We start from the raw sequence: 15,010 nt of genomic DNA, 5'->3' as shown, positions 1-15,010 counted from the left end.
GATCATTTTCTAGGCACCTACTTCAAACTGAAGGATATTGGCAAGCTAAAATGAAGCACTGCCTTCAATAGCATGCTATCATTTTAACATCTTTGTGGGAGACGCCGTGGTAACTCAAAACTTCAAAAGGCGTAAGTTATAAAAATAAAGCGAAGATATCGTTGACTCGGTAATGTTAAAGAGAGCTGTTGCTGCTTTAAATTATTGTACGTTTTACAATTCCTGGGAAGTTATCGTGAACGTCGAGCACTGGTAAGAGTAGTTGTTTTTCGTTCTTTAACCTCAATAAAAATATTATGCCCTTGCCGTGACCAGGATTCGAACCTGGGTTCTTGCGGCCACAACGCAATGTCCTAACCACTAGACTATCACGGCTGACGCTGTTGTGCTCTCTGAGAAGAGAGTGTCTCGTTATCCACTTGAGTGCGCGCATGCCGCAACGCTGACGTAGTATTGACGTAGCTATCGCTGACACCGCTGCGGCCGCCGGCCGCCGCTTTCTCAATCGCTGGAAACCGATAGGCACTTGCCATCACGGCCGTCTGAAGGCCGCATGGTCTGGAGCGATAATGAACTGCAGGGCCCCTATAATGCGCTATTTCACTTTAGTACAGCTATAGACTATAGGAATGACGGGTAATGTGCAGGGTGGTCAGAACATCCCGCTACAAACTTTAGGACTTGTAGCTTGAGGAACAGAATTAGATGTGAGGCAGTACAGTTATTAGGGACAAATAGACAGGAAACATAACTAAACATCCATTTATCACTTAAGCACATTTGTCCGTATTAACACGTGAACATTACGTGTTTACATTATTGCGAAACAAAAGAACCCAGAATTCTGTACATACAGAACAGTACTGATGCATTACAATAGCGGCTAGATGCGGCGACCACCAACGTTGTTACATTGTACCAACGAAGCACGTTCTGGAACACTCTCCCCATCCCCCCTGGTGTCTGAAGAGTGCAGCAGCAAGAACTCGTGGTAGCAGATCTTCCTCAGGTTATACAGGAGTCTCGTAAATGAGCTTAAGTGACAAATGGATGTTTCATTATATTTCCATTCCAATTGCTAAATAATAATTGCACTGCGTCACTCCTAATTCAATTCCTTAAGCAGAAGTGGCCGAGTTAAACATCCGAATTGAAACCGTAGTAGAGCGGAAACGCTACGTTCCCGGGCGTGGGTTCCTATTCATAATATTATGTACTAACTCCTATCCACAAGTCCTAGAAGTTTGCAATGGAAATTTCCGAACGTCCTGTAGGATGTGTATAAGAACCACAAGGTAACTATAAGAATGGAACATCAAGACTGAAGTACTCGGTTAAAAAACTTGTCCAAGTGCTTGCAGGGGTCGGTTCGCACTATCAGGGTTCTGTACAAACATAATTATGTATGTAGACAGTCCATCTGTCCTAGGAATTGAGTATCTTGACGATTTTTGCCTAACATCGTCATTGGCAAGTGGCAAGGTATCGGTGCCCGTGATCTCGAGCAGTTTCGAGGACGTTTTGATTTATATTTGAAGTCGGATAACAAATGACGACAGAAACATTTTTTCGTGTGATATACTACTAAATTAACGTCTTTCCAATCTTTTCATTACTTGCGCTGTGAAACATTGTTTTTACCAGATTTCTCAATTCTAGTTCAACGGGAACTACATTATACACACATCAAAAAGAGTTTTGCATCACCCTGATTCCCAGAACTCGGGAAGACAGACGTTGACTGTGCATAAGGTATCACAGACACAGTCCCTCTGACTGTTCAGAGATGTCACTAAACTCGCCCAAAGATGTAAACAACCATGATTGAGCAGCGCCTATTAGAGGGAGGGGGTCCGACAGACGATCTTTTCTAGTCATTCTACCAGGAAGGAGGTACAAGGCTCGTGTCGTCTGTAGTTCAACCATGCCTAGACGGTCAATACCGTGGTTCGATCGCGCACGCATTGTTACTTTGTGCCAGGAAGGGCTCTCAGCAAGGGAAGTGGCCAGGCGTCTCGGAGTGAACCAAAGAGATGTTGTTCGGACATGGAGGAGGTACAGAGAGACAGGAACTGCCGATGACATGCCTCGCTCAGGCCGCCCAAGGGTTATTATTACTGCAGTGGATGACCGCTATCTACGGATTAAGGCTCGGAGGAACCCTGACAGCAACGCCACGATGTTGAATAATGCTTTTCGTGCTGGCGCAGGCCGTTGTGTTACGACTCAAACTCTGTGCATTAGACTGTATGAATACAAACATGAACGAATTCTGCTGGGGTAAACAGAAGAAAAAGTACAGTATTGCGGGGCGGGTACTGTGAAGTAGACAAAGTGAAGGAATTTTACTGGCTTGGAAGGAAAATAACCCATGGCTGACGAAGCAAGTGTGACAAAAAAAAATGTTAGCATATGCAAAGAGGGCATTCCTGACGAAAAGAAGCCTACTGGTATCTGAGGAAGCACATCTGGAGCACACATTGTACAACCATGAGCAATGGAAAAACTGGAGCAAAAGCGAAAAAAGTGTTGGAGGTGTGGCGCTGTAGCAGCATGCTGAAAATTAGATGGGCTGATCAAGACAAGTAGTGAAGTTCTCTGCATAATCGGCGAGGATAGAAATATGTGGAAAAAATTGACATGAATAAGGGACGTGACGATAGGACGTCTGCTGAGACATCAAAGAATTATTTCCATCGTACGACAGCAGTGGTTCCAAACTCTGCTTAGACCGTTACCTCTGAATGCAATTAAACATTAGCTAATACCCTCCCGTCTGTGTCCCTCCCCTAGTCGTCTGTTGCCCGCACCCCCCCCCCCCCCCCCCCCCTCGTCCCCCACATCCCCACATTATCACCAACTTCAGCACCTAACTAAATTGTGGAATGAAAGGCTTTTCTTGTAACACTTATTTCTAAAATGATGAAAAATGAATGATATTTAGTTTGAGTACCTGAGTGTTTTTAGAAAGAATGACGAAGGAATTCGAGGTGCATCGCAAGTGCTATCCACAACTCCTTCTCAGATCAGAACGCTAACTATTCACAGTGAGAGTAGATACCTGCAACAAAACATATTTCCCCTGCATTACTCCCCCCCCCCCCCCCCCCCATGGTGGCATTTGCTTAACTTGCACACTGCAACCGTATTTAGAAGCAACCAAATTAAAATTTGTGCACTACACTTACTGTCCGTAAATCACTTGATTGCTGCTCTCCTTACTTCTGAACTGGAAGAAATTTTGAAGGCTTCAGGCTGTTGATGATCTGCATCTGACCACAGCCACTATTAGTAATAATAATACTGTGTACAGCGCTATAGTAGCCCTTATGTAGTTACTCCTGTGTCGTGCCGTCAAGTAATTCATTTACACGATACGATCTGGCGGTAAACCCGAAAACTGTATTTGCAACAGATCTGTCCGGAAAGCATGAAAAGTCACAATTTATTTACCTTTCTCGAAGCGAGTACTGAAGCACTCCCTGAGCTACCGCAGATACTATATGCAACTTGGAAAAGATGTTTTCTTGAGATATTTAGCATTTGTTACGTATATGCCTCACCTTTATCATCAGCGATACACAGGACAAACAACAACATATGTGTGTAGTGGGTAGACCGTGTGAGGAACTGCTGATAACTGACATAAAGTAATTATTGATAAGTTATATAATCAGTATCAGTCTTACAAAATTGTGATAGTAGTAATGATGTTTTGAAAATAGTTTAGTTTCTTGTCTGAAACAATATCGAATCGTTTTGTTTTTATCCCTCAGAAAATGTCATGTTACTCTTCAGGGAGTAATTACCCCAGGTTGTGAAACGCTGTACCAGTGTCATCTATGGAGAGTAAAAAGTGCAGGGGAAGGCAAAGATTGCTATATCACCAATAAATAAATGACTGTTTGTAAATGCTACTCTGAGATGATGAGGTTGCCACAGTAAGGGACCGATAATCGAGAAAACCGTTGTGTTTATCCTATTGCGTAGAGGCGGCGGGCTGCGCGGGATTAACCGAGCGGTCAGTCATGGACTGTGCGGATGGTCCCGGCGGAGGTTCGAGACCTCCCTCGGGCATGTGTGTGTGTGTGTGTGTGTGTGTGTGTGTGTGTGTGTGTGTGTGTATGTATGTCCTTAGGATAATTTACGTTAAGTAGTGTGTAAGCTTATAGACTGATGACCTTAGCAGTTAAGTCCCATAAGATTTCACACACATTTGAACATTTTTGAAGAAGAGGCGGGGAGGCGGATGCGAGCAATCGCCGTGGATTCGTTCTTGCGTCCATGTTTGACGACACTGTTATTCAGCCAGTGTGCTCTCATTGCTTTTTAGGTTAAACTGGCTTTCCTTTCTTTCTGATCTAACTACTACCCTCTCTTCACTAGTGCTTGTATAACTTCTCTCCCGCTTGTAATTTTGCCTGTGTTGCTGACCGTAACAGACGTGACTCATTTGGAAGAGTGGGCATGAATTTACACTCCGGGTAGGAAAAGGTATGTGGTATGAGACAGGTACGACATCGCTTTCTGTTCTAAAAAGGATTCGAGGCTCCAACGTGGTAGCATCTAAAGTACCCTCTGGCAATAAGCAGGCCCTATTAAAATAAAGGGAACCGATTCGAAATATTCCTATTAGGGTCATGGTACTCAAATACTGCAGGAAGATTTCAGACCGATTCACCTTATTTTAATAGGACCTTACAACGCCAAATCAGGAGGATCATTTTTGCTGAAAGGAAAGGATTATATATAATATCATTTCTATCTCAAGGCAGAAAAGATCGACATGAAAGGGAAAATAATGACAATACAGTACAAGAGAAAGATAATTTCTCATTACATGCACTTTACATTAGAAAAAAATTATGTTTGCGCAGGAAAAAAAATTCTAAAACATGCCACTATGCAGTGTCATAATCACTTTCTTCCCTTCTTTCTTCTTCCTTGCTACCAGTGTCTTCTTAATTGTATGTTGGATGTATGAATGAAGGTAATCACACCGTAGTAAAATAATGATTGCACTGCTAATGTCCGTTTGAATAAACCGTTTTGTTGAAACAGATAATTATTAAATAATTTCTCTTTTCCTCCCGCGTACGTTAGAAACAAGTGAAAACTAGCTCCATTTCTAACAATGAGGTATTTTCCTTCGACCTGTTCAATAAGTGATGCAATATATCTTCTTCTCTGCCGATTTTTGGTGAAAAAAATTCGGATTTTTTTGTGGGGCGTCATGAATATCCCCGCTATAGTTCCATGAAGTTCCGATGGATGGCGGCGCTATAGTAGCCTTCAAAATGGCGTCTGGAATGGAAGTGCGTTCCAAGCAGAGACCTGTCACTTTTGTTTTTTTCTTCTGGAGGAAAACAGCTTTACGGATACTCAGATGTTTGCAAAGTATCTACGAAGGGAACAAAAGCAAGTGAGTCGTTGGGCGAGGCGTCTGTGATCACAGCAACAACGTCGTGCAAACCTGTCCCATCCCCCGAGTGCCAGACGACTACACGCACCTGTAGCTTCTGCAGTGTTGGAACGTGCGGACAGTCTCCTTCGATGTGACTAACGGAACACAATCAAACGTCTCGCTGATTGCTGATACAGTCTTTCACTTTTTGTGGTGCTCAAATGTGTGCGCCCGCTGGTTTCCTTACCGCCTAACAGTAGACCGTAAAGAGCAATGGAGGACCATCTGTGCGGAATTGCTTGCATGTTACGAGGCTGATACAATTTTTTGTCGTACATCTTCACAGGCGATGAACGTGGGTTTTATCACTTCGAAGCGGAAACCAAACGGCAATTCATGGAGTGACGCCACACCACCTCTGTGCGCTTTCAGCCGATAGTGTCACGACGACGGACTTCTAGGGCTCTGAAGGCGTTGTTCTGTTCGATTTCCTCCATCATGGTGCGACTATCAACTCTGAAGTGTACTGTGCTACACTCAGGAAACTGAAGAAACGACTTCAGTGGGTTCGTCACCTCAACCACATCTTTTTGGCCCAATGAAGGCTACACTCCACGGGAAGCAGTACGTGTATGACGGGGAGGTTACTGATGCAGGAAGACATTGATTCCGATGTCGACCAGCAGAATATATAGACTCTCCCATTAAGGTGGTGTTAAGGCCGTCGATTGAACAGTGTTCATGTTGAAAAATTGAGTTTTGTAGCTACTGTGGTGTATTGTAATCCTGATCAAAACCAACCAGCGTTAAAAAAAAAAAGTGTTGCATTAGCTATTGAACTCCCCTCGTATATTGGTCTAATAATACAAATGGAACACAAATGAATATTTAACTGAATATTTGGAGATACGGTTGTGTAATTTGTCTTCGTCGGTACCTGACACATCCGTCAGAGTGTATCAAACACTGATCTAAAACCTTTGGTTCTTTAGAACCTAAAGAAAAATTTTCATATGTAATTCATAAATAAGATGCATAAATAAGTGAGAATAAAATGTTTAAAATCGAACATCAACCTATAAACACACACTTCTGCATCACAGTATTCTTTAGCAAGTTCGCGTATTTTATTCGATGATGTTTATCTATTAAAGATGGTGATATTGTGTTGTTACGTGTGTCAAAAAATATTCTTACTTTTTCTCCTATAGTTGACGGCAAATGTTAAGTCGTATGTTGTCCGCGTAGATTATTCCGAGGCATTTCAGTTTGTCAATCCATACCAGTTGTCCTTGAGCTCCGACTTCATCTTCTCGGCCAATGATCGTAATTCCTTACTTAACTTGCCACCGAGTGCAAGGTCATACATCTTAGTAATGTGGAGTGCAGTTTTTATTTCACTTTCACTTCAGGCCAGGAGTCGTACGTCTTCAGTATATGATTTACAATTTTTTTCATGTACAAAATTGTTAAGGCTTTCGTGGCCACTTGTTGACAAACTGCCTATTGGCTTCTGTCTCGGGTTCTTCGGCCGACGTTCATCTAATGATTTTTCTGACGTTTCGCCAGCACGAGTGGCTGGCATTGTCAAAGCTTCACCCTCCATTTTTCATGTATTTGTAAATCCTGCAGTTCGTGCGTTTGTGCGAACAGGAAACGCTCCATAGCTATCGCGAAAAGTATCATAGCCATGGGAGAACCTTGCCTGACAGAGCTTCATTAGCCTTCTTGTTGTCATTTATATTAATTTTGCATGTACTATTCGTTAGCAAGTTTTCTGTCATGGCGATAAATTGTTAAGGAAAATTCATCGCTCGAATCATGTTGAAAAGGTATGAATGGTTTACTCTGTAGAACGCTTCTTCGTAATCAAGTGGTACTATTGCGTATCTAATTTTGCAAGTTTCAGTTATCGATACCATATCTCTGCAAACACTTAAGATTTGATAAATCTTTTTGTTGTTATTGTAGTCTTCAGTCCGAAGTCTGGTTGGTCAGCTCTCCATGCTGCTCTATCCCGTGCAAGCCTCTCCATCTCCGAATAACTACTGCATCCTACATATTCCTGAATCTGCTTACTGTATTCATCTTTTGGTATCCGTCTACGATTTTAACTCCCTCCCCCCCCCCCTCCACCAGTTCTCTCAAATACTAAACTGGTGATACTGGTGATCCCTTGATGTCACAGAATGTGTCCTATCAACAGATCCCTTCGTTTGGCAAGGCTGTGTCATAAATTTCTTCTCTCTCCAGTTCTATTCAGTAGTTCCTCATTAGTTACGTGATCAACCCATCTAACTTTTAGCGTTCTTCTGTCGCACGGCATTTCGGTAGCTTCTTCCATTCTCTTTTTATCTAGACTGTTCGTCGTCCATGTCAATATCTCAGCGTCTATTCTTCTGTACATAATTTTCAAATATTATTGAATCTCTTTTGTACAACTTTCTTAGTCACTGAAAATGATATTCCACTCTGTTATTCTGCCAGGCATTTTTCTAGCGAGAGTAGTTTTCAGGGTCCAAGTTAAGCAGGTTTGGCACACTTTATCCACCAACGCATCGATGAACTGTACTTTGGTAACCATTCAACACACTCATCCCACGTAAGTGTTAAGCGCTGTGCGGCATCCAGGATCTAATAAATGATCCACATGAAGTTTCCACTGCCCCTTTCCTTTATAGTTTCCTTGTGTTTCCATATTAGTAGCACAAATGTCACAGCATGATCAGAAAATATGGTTGCCCAAATTTCCGACCGTAGGACATGTTGCTTCACATCAGCTGTTGCATATATCCCGTCTAAACGGCTTGCAGAATAACAAATGAAAAGCACTAGTTTACTATTGTTCTACAGTATTAATTTATTGTGGAAACCGGTTTTCGGCTTACAAGGCCATCATCAGTCATTTACAGACTGTCGTCGACAAAAAATTTCAGTGTTGTAAAATACATTGGAAAAGAAGTTACTTATCTAGATGGAAGCCCAAACGCACGGTAAATGACAGTGCGACGGTAATGCAATGTAAAAAGAAAAAAATTTGAACAATAAATAAGGATAAATGGAGTAAACAGGAAAAAACTGAGACAAAACTGAGAAAGCATGGCTACATTACAGTTTATATTAATAGACAAAGCTAATAAATAAAATAAAATTAGTACCTGGGAAGGCTGCAACTACAGAATATTTTAATATGTTAAGCAATATTAATAAGATAAACAGAAACGAATAAATGCAGGAAACTGGAGGAATGTGAGGGAATATATAGTAAATGACATCTTTGGCAGTGTGGTGGTACTGCATATAAAAAGTAAAAAATTGAACAGTATACAAATATAAAGGGAGCTTACAGGAATAACATTAACGTTATACTCAAAAACTGTCCCTATGTAATAGTATGTATTAAATAAATGAACCAAGCAAAACAAAAACAGCACTTGGCAAGAGGTATTAAAGATGGAAGATAACACAAGTAACAATTAAAAGAAAGACTTAACGATTGTAATTACAAACTATATGGATTACATAGGCAATTTCAATAAAATAGAAGAACTCGATGAATATGGGACAATGGGCGAATATGAGGGAAGTAATGAAAAACAGAGGATTATGTGAAGTTTAGAAGAGATGAAGTATTAAGTTATGTCTGGTCGTTTAAGATTAGATCTGGACTGAAAGCTGTATGAAGTTAATTACCAAGGCTTCCAGTGGACAAAGTTTTTGGCCTGTGCGTTCATGTTCAGCCAGCCTCGCTGCTATGTCTTTGCCAAACTGATCAATGTAAAACGTGTCACAATCAGAACAGGTAATTTTGTGTACCCCACTGTTGGCAATGTCTGAGTCTTATCTATGCTTCCGAAAATAAAGTGGGCTGCGGTGTTCTTAAGATAATAGGAAATCCTATACTTGAAGTCCTCAGGTTTTTGCTACAATATGTGATACCTCCCCTATATATGGTAATGTACACTACTACTTGTAGACAGTTTAAGTGGCAGCATAATAGCTAATAACCGTGCAGATCCTCCCACATGTCGACAAACCCTAACGTTTTCAAGCTCCATTGATTTATTAGCGTATGGTCTCTTGGATTAATGGCGCACTTAAAAATCACCGGCAGATATGTGAGCATGGCGCGTTGCAAACAGTGCAAACAGTGGTATTATCAATTCTTTGAAGAATTCTACTCGCTGCTGTCTCTCCCTGTGTTTGAAGGCCGATAAAAGTTGATTGTTCTGTTTTTATTTACCGGGAACGCTACGCCTCTGCTGTTAAGAAGATATTCAGTATTACGGACTGTGATACTTTATTTAGGTAATATCACAGTTCTGCCTTCTTTAATGGAACCGGTGTTAATTATTGTATTGTAGCCTGTTAGTGCTCCAGCCCGATATGTCACTTTTTACAACATTACAACTGAAGTATCTTCTGCATAAGCAGGACGGTGAGAAAGTCTTAAAAGCTTGTGAAGGTGTTGCAGTGTAGGCTGTCCTGAGATGTAATTGTTGAGAAAATAGTTTGATACGTTGCACCGTCTTCGAGTAAATTAGTATTGAAGTTAGCCCACCAGGCTCTTCAAGAGCAATTTCAAGTGTCCCGCCAGATACAATTAAAGTCAGTTGTTGCCATAGCGTAGATGATGGCGCAAGAACTGCTCAGCCTTTGACTCAGGTTTGATCCTTACTACCGTCCCATGTCCAATGTTTTTATCGCTCTCCTGTTCGGTTTCAAAAAACCAAAGGAAGGACACGCTTGGTGGCACTGCCTCTGTCGGGCTGCTTGAATTTGCGCGCAACTGCGTGCTGGCTAACTTCAGTGCTAATGAAGTCGGAAACAGCGCTACTCATCGAATTTTTTTTAATAATTATTTCTCAGTGCAATCCACCCTGAAACACCCTTACAAGCTTTACAGACTGTTTCTGACAACGCTGAATAAGATCCAGGTGGTTCTTCAACTTGGGAGTGAGCAGTATCTTGTTGATATTCGGTGTTGCAATCCTGTATACTTGTAATTCTATCATATTAGGTTGATCTTTGTCTCATTGTATATCTCATTGTATATCTAACTGTATATCTCTCACCTTCCTCTCTATATTTCTTTCTAGATGATGATGATGATGAAGTCCCATACTCCGTGACAGAGCGTAGGGGAACGATGCGGGAGACCCGCATCGCCGTACTAGGGAAGGTCCTAGTGGAGGTGGTTTGCCATTGCCTTCCTCCGACCGTAATTTGGGACGAATGACGATGATGAAGACGACAACAACAACACCTAGTCATCTCGAGGCAGGGAAAATCCCTGACCCGTCGGCAATCGAACCCGGGGCTCCGTGCTCGGGAAGCGAGAACGCTACCACGAGACCACGAGCAGCGGACATTTTCTTTCTGATGTTCGCATATTTCCATTTAATAGAAATCTGAGTCGTCATGAGCTCCTGTTTCTCGTGCTACGGAATTCCGTTTTGTATTAGGTTCTTCTCTGGTAAGCCGCTTGTGTCATTTCACCAATGGTCTCCGTCATCATCGTATTGGTCTTCTTCTTTATCATCAGTCCAGTCCGGTGAATGAATGTCTTTCCGTTTCTCCTTTTTCTTCTCTGCTGCTTCTGTTGGGAGTTTATCGGTCTCTGTTTTACTTTTCGGAGTCAGTTTTGCATATACGGAGGCGCCTAATTTTTCAATGCCAGGGCCCGACGGTTCTTCCGTTGAATGTTTTGTATCCCGCCTGGAAGGCGGCACGTGGGTCTGCTCCTGTAAACTGAAGGGTAGGCCGAATGTAGGAAGCGAATAGGAGCAGGAAAAGGTGAAGTACTACGGTACAACGTATAAGTTAAAACTCTTTTACTGGTGTATGAACATGTACAAATTAAAATATTACTTAACTTTGACTGAGATGAACACGTAAAGTTGCTGTCGTTTGTCATGTGTCGTTCATTTATATATATATATATATATATATATATATATATATATATATATATATATATATATATATATATATTTCAACTGCTTGACCCTGTCTCAAGGTAGGTACAATTTTGTCCGGTCCCTGATGGGCAGACATGCATTTTTTATTTTTCGCCGGATGTTTGTCTAATGGTTTTCATTTGTCTCTACTGTTTCGGTGTCATGGGCAGACTGTGCTCAATACCGGTCACAGGCAGGGCGGGCGCCTGAGTGAGCTGTTGCGCTCAACATACGCAACGTTGCTATGTTCCTTTTCTGCTGGTTGCTTGGATATCGTGTTCTCTTACCTGTCTTCTGGATTGTTTGTATCCATCGGAATGACCGCTGTTTGCTTTCGCTGCCAAGTGTCCACCTCCGAAGCCGTGGCCGATGGTCTGCGAACTGCCGCAACGTGTGTCAGCGGTAGCTGCTACATAGTGTTTGGAACTGCTGCGTCACCGGTCGGTAGTTGCGTCACTCGTCTTTGCAAACGTTGAGCGAGAATATGTCCAGTCGAATACAGCCAGCTCTCGTTCGCGGTTCCCCCTCATATATTAAGAGCTTTATACCCGAAGACATTGGTATAAGACGATTCTGAACACATCGATTTTAATCTGCTGCACACCACAGAGAAACTGAAATTTATAAGCAGCGCACTACCTCCCGGCAACGATGCTTATAATAGTTCCATTAGGTCTCAACACAGTATCAATTTTCTCGGGAATTATTTCCAGTGGGAGTTAAAAACTAATTGTTGTAATACCAAATGCAGCATGGGTTACTTTAGCCTGACCAGTAGTGTCATTAGCATGCCGCAGTGGTAACACCGGTTCCCGTCAGATCACCGAGTGTAAGTGCTGTCGGGCTGGGCTAGCACTTGGATGGGTAACCATCCGGTCTACCCGGCGCTGTTGGCAAGCGGGGTGCACTCAGCCCTTGTGAGGCAAACTGAGGAGCTGCTTGATTGAGAAGTAGCGGCTCCGGTCTCGGAAACTGACATACGGCCGGGAGAGCGGTGTGCTGACCACATGCCCCTCCATATCCGCATCCAGTGATGCCTATGGGCTGAGGATGACACGGCGGCCGGTCGGTGCCGTTGGACCTTCATGGCCTGTTCGGAAGTAGTTTAGTATTTTTTTTCTTTTTAGTAGTGCAACTCGAATGTTTAAACCTTAAAGTGCATCCACAAAGTTCAACAATTCGATTACATTTCACAGCGTTCTTGAACTTGAGGAAAATACTACTTCCGCAAACCGATTAGTGCACTCCAATGATGTCATCACTTGTTAACTTGGCCGACTCCTACACGAATCTCTCCACTTCAAATGAATTAGGTCCTGCGAAGGCATTATCAAACGTAAACTTCAAGGTATACTTCCTTAGAGAGATTCTGCCATTACCAGTTTCTACAGTTAGTCGATGTTAGTAGTTGTGAACGTGCTACGGCGTTGAACACCCCAGCTACAGCAATCGGTCAGCAGCAGCGAAGACGTAAACGCAGCACACCCGCACAGCTCGGTCGTCAAAGCCCCAAACTGGAGGCATTTCAGTACCATGGTACTGACAGGAAGATCTCAGACGGGGTCTCCTTATTTTAATAGAACCTCATTATGGGCAGAGGGTACTACAGATGTTCCCAAGCCACAGCAGAGGGATCGGTTTTAAAACAGAAAGAAGTGAAACATGGTATCGCTTCTGTCTCAAGATAGAAAGTACGGACACGAATAGCTAAAATAATGACAACAAGAGTTTAAGTGCTTGAATTGCAATGCAGTAGATTGCTGTAGTTGCCAAGAGTGGTGATAAGCTTCACAGTGATTTTAAAAAAGCGTTCCAACCTTTTAGCCGTTATTCGACAGAAAGTAAAGGGAAGCCACTGATGACGGTAAACATTCACTGAAAGATAACCGGGCGAAGTATATTTCTGCTGTCGATAACCAGTGAGAGGGATTGTTTGTTACTTAGAAATTTAGATAAAAATATTACCCCAATGCCGTGACCAGGATTCGAACCTGGGTTCTTGCGGCCACAACGCAATGTCCTAACCACTAGACTATCACGGCTGGCAGCAGCAAAGTACTCGAGTTGGGTATAAGCCGTTTTTCTGCAGACTCCGCAGAACCAATGGCCGTGGCTACGACGTCACGAGCAAGTTCTCTGGTGAGCCGCGGCGCTTTCTCCGGACCAGCACTCGTAGGAAAGAGCGAGAGCGTCACAGAATACGGGTGACGGTGTTGTCTTTCTATTTTCCCTGAGTGCCAAATTTCCAAAATTCACTTTAGAAAAATGAAATAAAGTGAAAGGAAGGCTAGTAAAGCAAACGCTACTTCGTGCTCCTTCAATCCGCCCTCTTACATTGAAAGCCCCCTACTCCTGTCTAAATTTAATAACGTATGTAACTGGTATGAGCTCAGTGTTAATGCCCTTTGAATATATTCCTTCATGTAAGAAATTTTTACTCAGGAGTCAGAAATAACCCAATCTGTCCTCTGTTAGATACATGTTCCGAAGTGGGGAAAACATTCAGAGCGCCACGAGGAATATAAGGGGAACCAGAACAAGATTTTAAGTAATGCCAAATTACGACCAAGAGGTCCGAACATGCTAATACAGCCTGAAAATATAGTGCATCATCTCTTACAGAGGAAATGCATGCAGTGGAGGTGTAAACAGTACAACACTGTTTAGTACAACACTGTTTAGTACAACACCTATTCGTAACAAGTTTTAATCGCAATGGGCACGCATATCGTTCTCAGTAGCTCAGACCTACAGCGTACTTGCTGTAAAATGCGCGAAAAGAAATACTCAGTAAACGTATCGTTTGCTGATGCCAGCTTATCTGAATAACGATTCCACTAGGGCACACGTATTGAGGGAGTTGCTCTCGCATCAACTACGAATTCCGATAAATAAAGAGAGATCACATGCAATTTGACTACTAAAACGTGATAAACTTATAAGTGGCTTCGGGATGGAAACTAATTACGGCGAATATGAAGCAGCCTTTGATTATTATTCACTAAGCGAACACATACACCTCCCTAGGGACCACCTGTAATAGAGTACCACGTGTCTTTAAAAACCAGAACAAAAGGCACACCACAAAATCTCATATTCCTGTAAGAATAGTAAATAAGTGGAATAGTAACGAGAGGCATGACCTATGTACTTAGTTGACATACCGATATTGAGCCTTGAACGTCGAACAATGGCTCTCGAGTGGAACAGCAGATTTAACCTTGGTCTCAAGGGAAGCACATGTAGACAGCGGAAAATCATGTGCAGAAGCTCAGAAATGGCCTTTGAAGTAAAATGCAAGACAAAGACATCTCATCTTAACCAACAGAACTATGATAGTTGCAGGGATCGTCCACATGATGAGAAGTACGCGATTAGCCCCAGCACTTACAGGAAGAAGAACAGTACATGCTTCAGCTTCATTCACATAGACAACCTAAAACGTTAAGCACCGTATTACGGGTTTATCAGCAGGGTACAACATAGAAAGTACAGCGCAGAAATACGTTTTCACTATGTATCAGAAAATGTCACTTGCGCAGCGGAAGAAAACACTGCATAGACTTTGCACCTCACCAGCAACCTGTAACTCACTTAAAGATAAAATATATGAAAGTCTTTTTGAAACCGAGAGCTTGCAACCATT

The 15,010-nt window shown here is 42.4% G+C and overlaps 2 non-coding genes across 2 annotated transcripts; both read right to left on the bottom strand.

Moving 5' to 3' along the window:
- Positions 1 to 303: 303 nt before the first annotated feature.
- On the bottom strand, positions 304 to 375 carry Trnah-gug. Its single transcript has one exon. It is a non-coding gene; the product is annotated as a tRNA-His (tRNA).
- Positions 376 to 13,334: 12,959 nt separating this feature from the next.
- Trnah-gug lies at positions 13,335 to 13,406 on the bottom strand. Its single transcript has one exon. It is a non-coding gene; the product is annotated as a tRNA-His (tRNA).
- Between the last annotated feature and the right edge of the window lie 1,604 nt (positions 13,407 to 15,010).

This window comes from Schistocerca americana, chromosome 2, assembly GCF_021461395.2.
Source record: "Schistocerca americana isolate TAMUIC-IGC-003095 chromosome 2, iqSchAmer2.1, whole genome shotgun sequence".
In the NCBI taxonomy this organism is placed as follows: Eukaryota; Metazoa; Arthropoda; class Insecta; order Orthoptera; family Acrididae; genus Schistocerca; species Schistocerca americana.
Note: the sequence above shows the minus strand (reverse complement) of the source record. Positions and strands in the feature narration are given on the sequence as shown.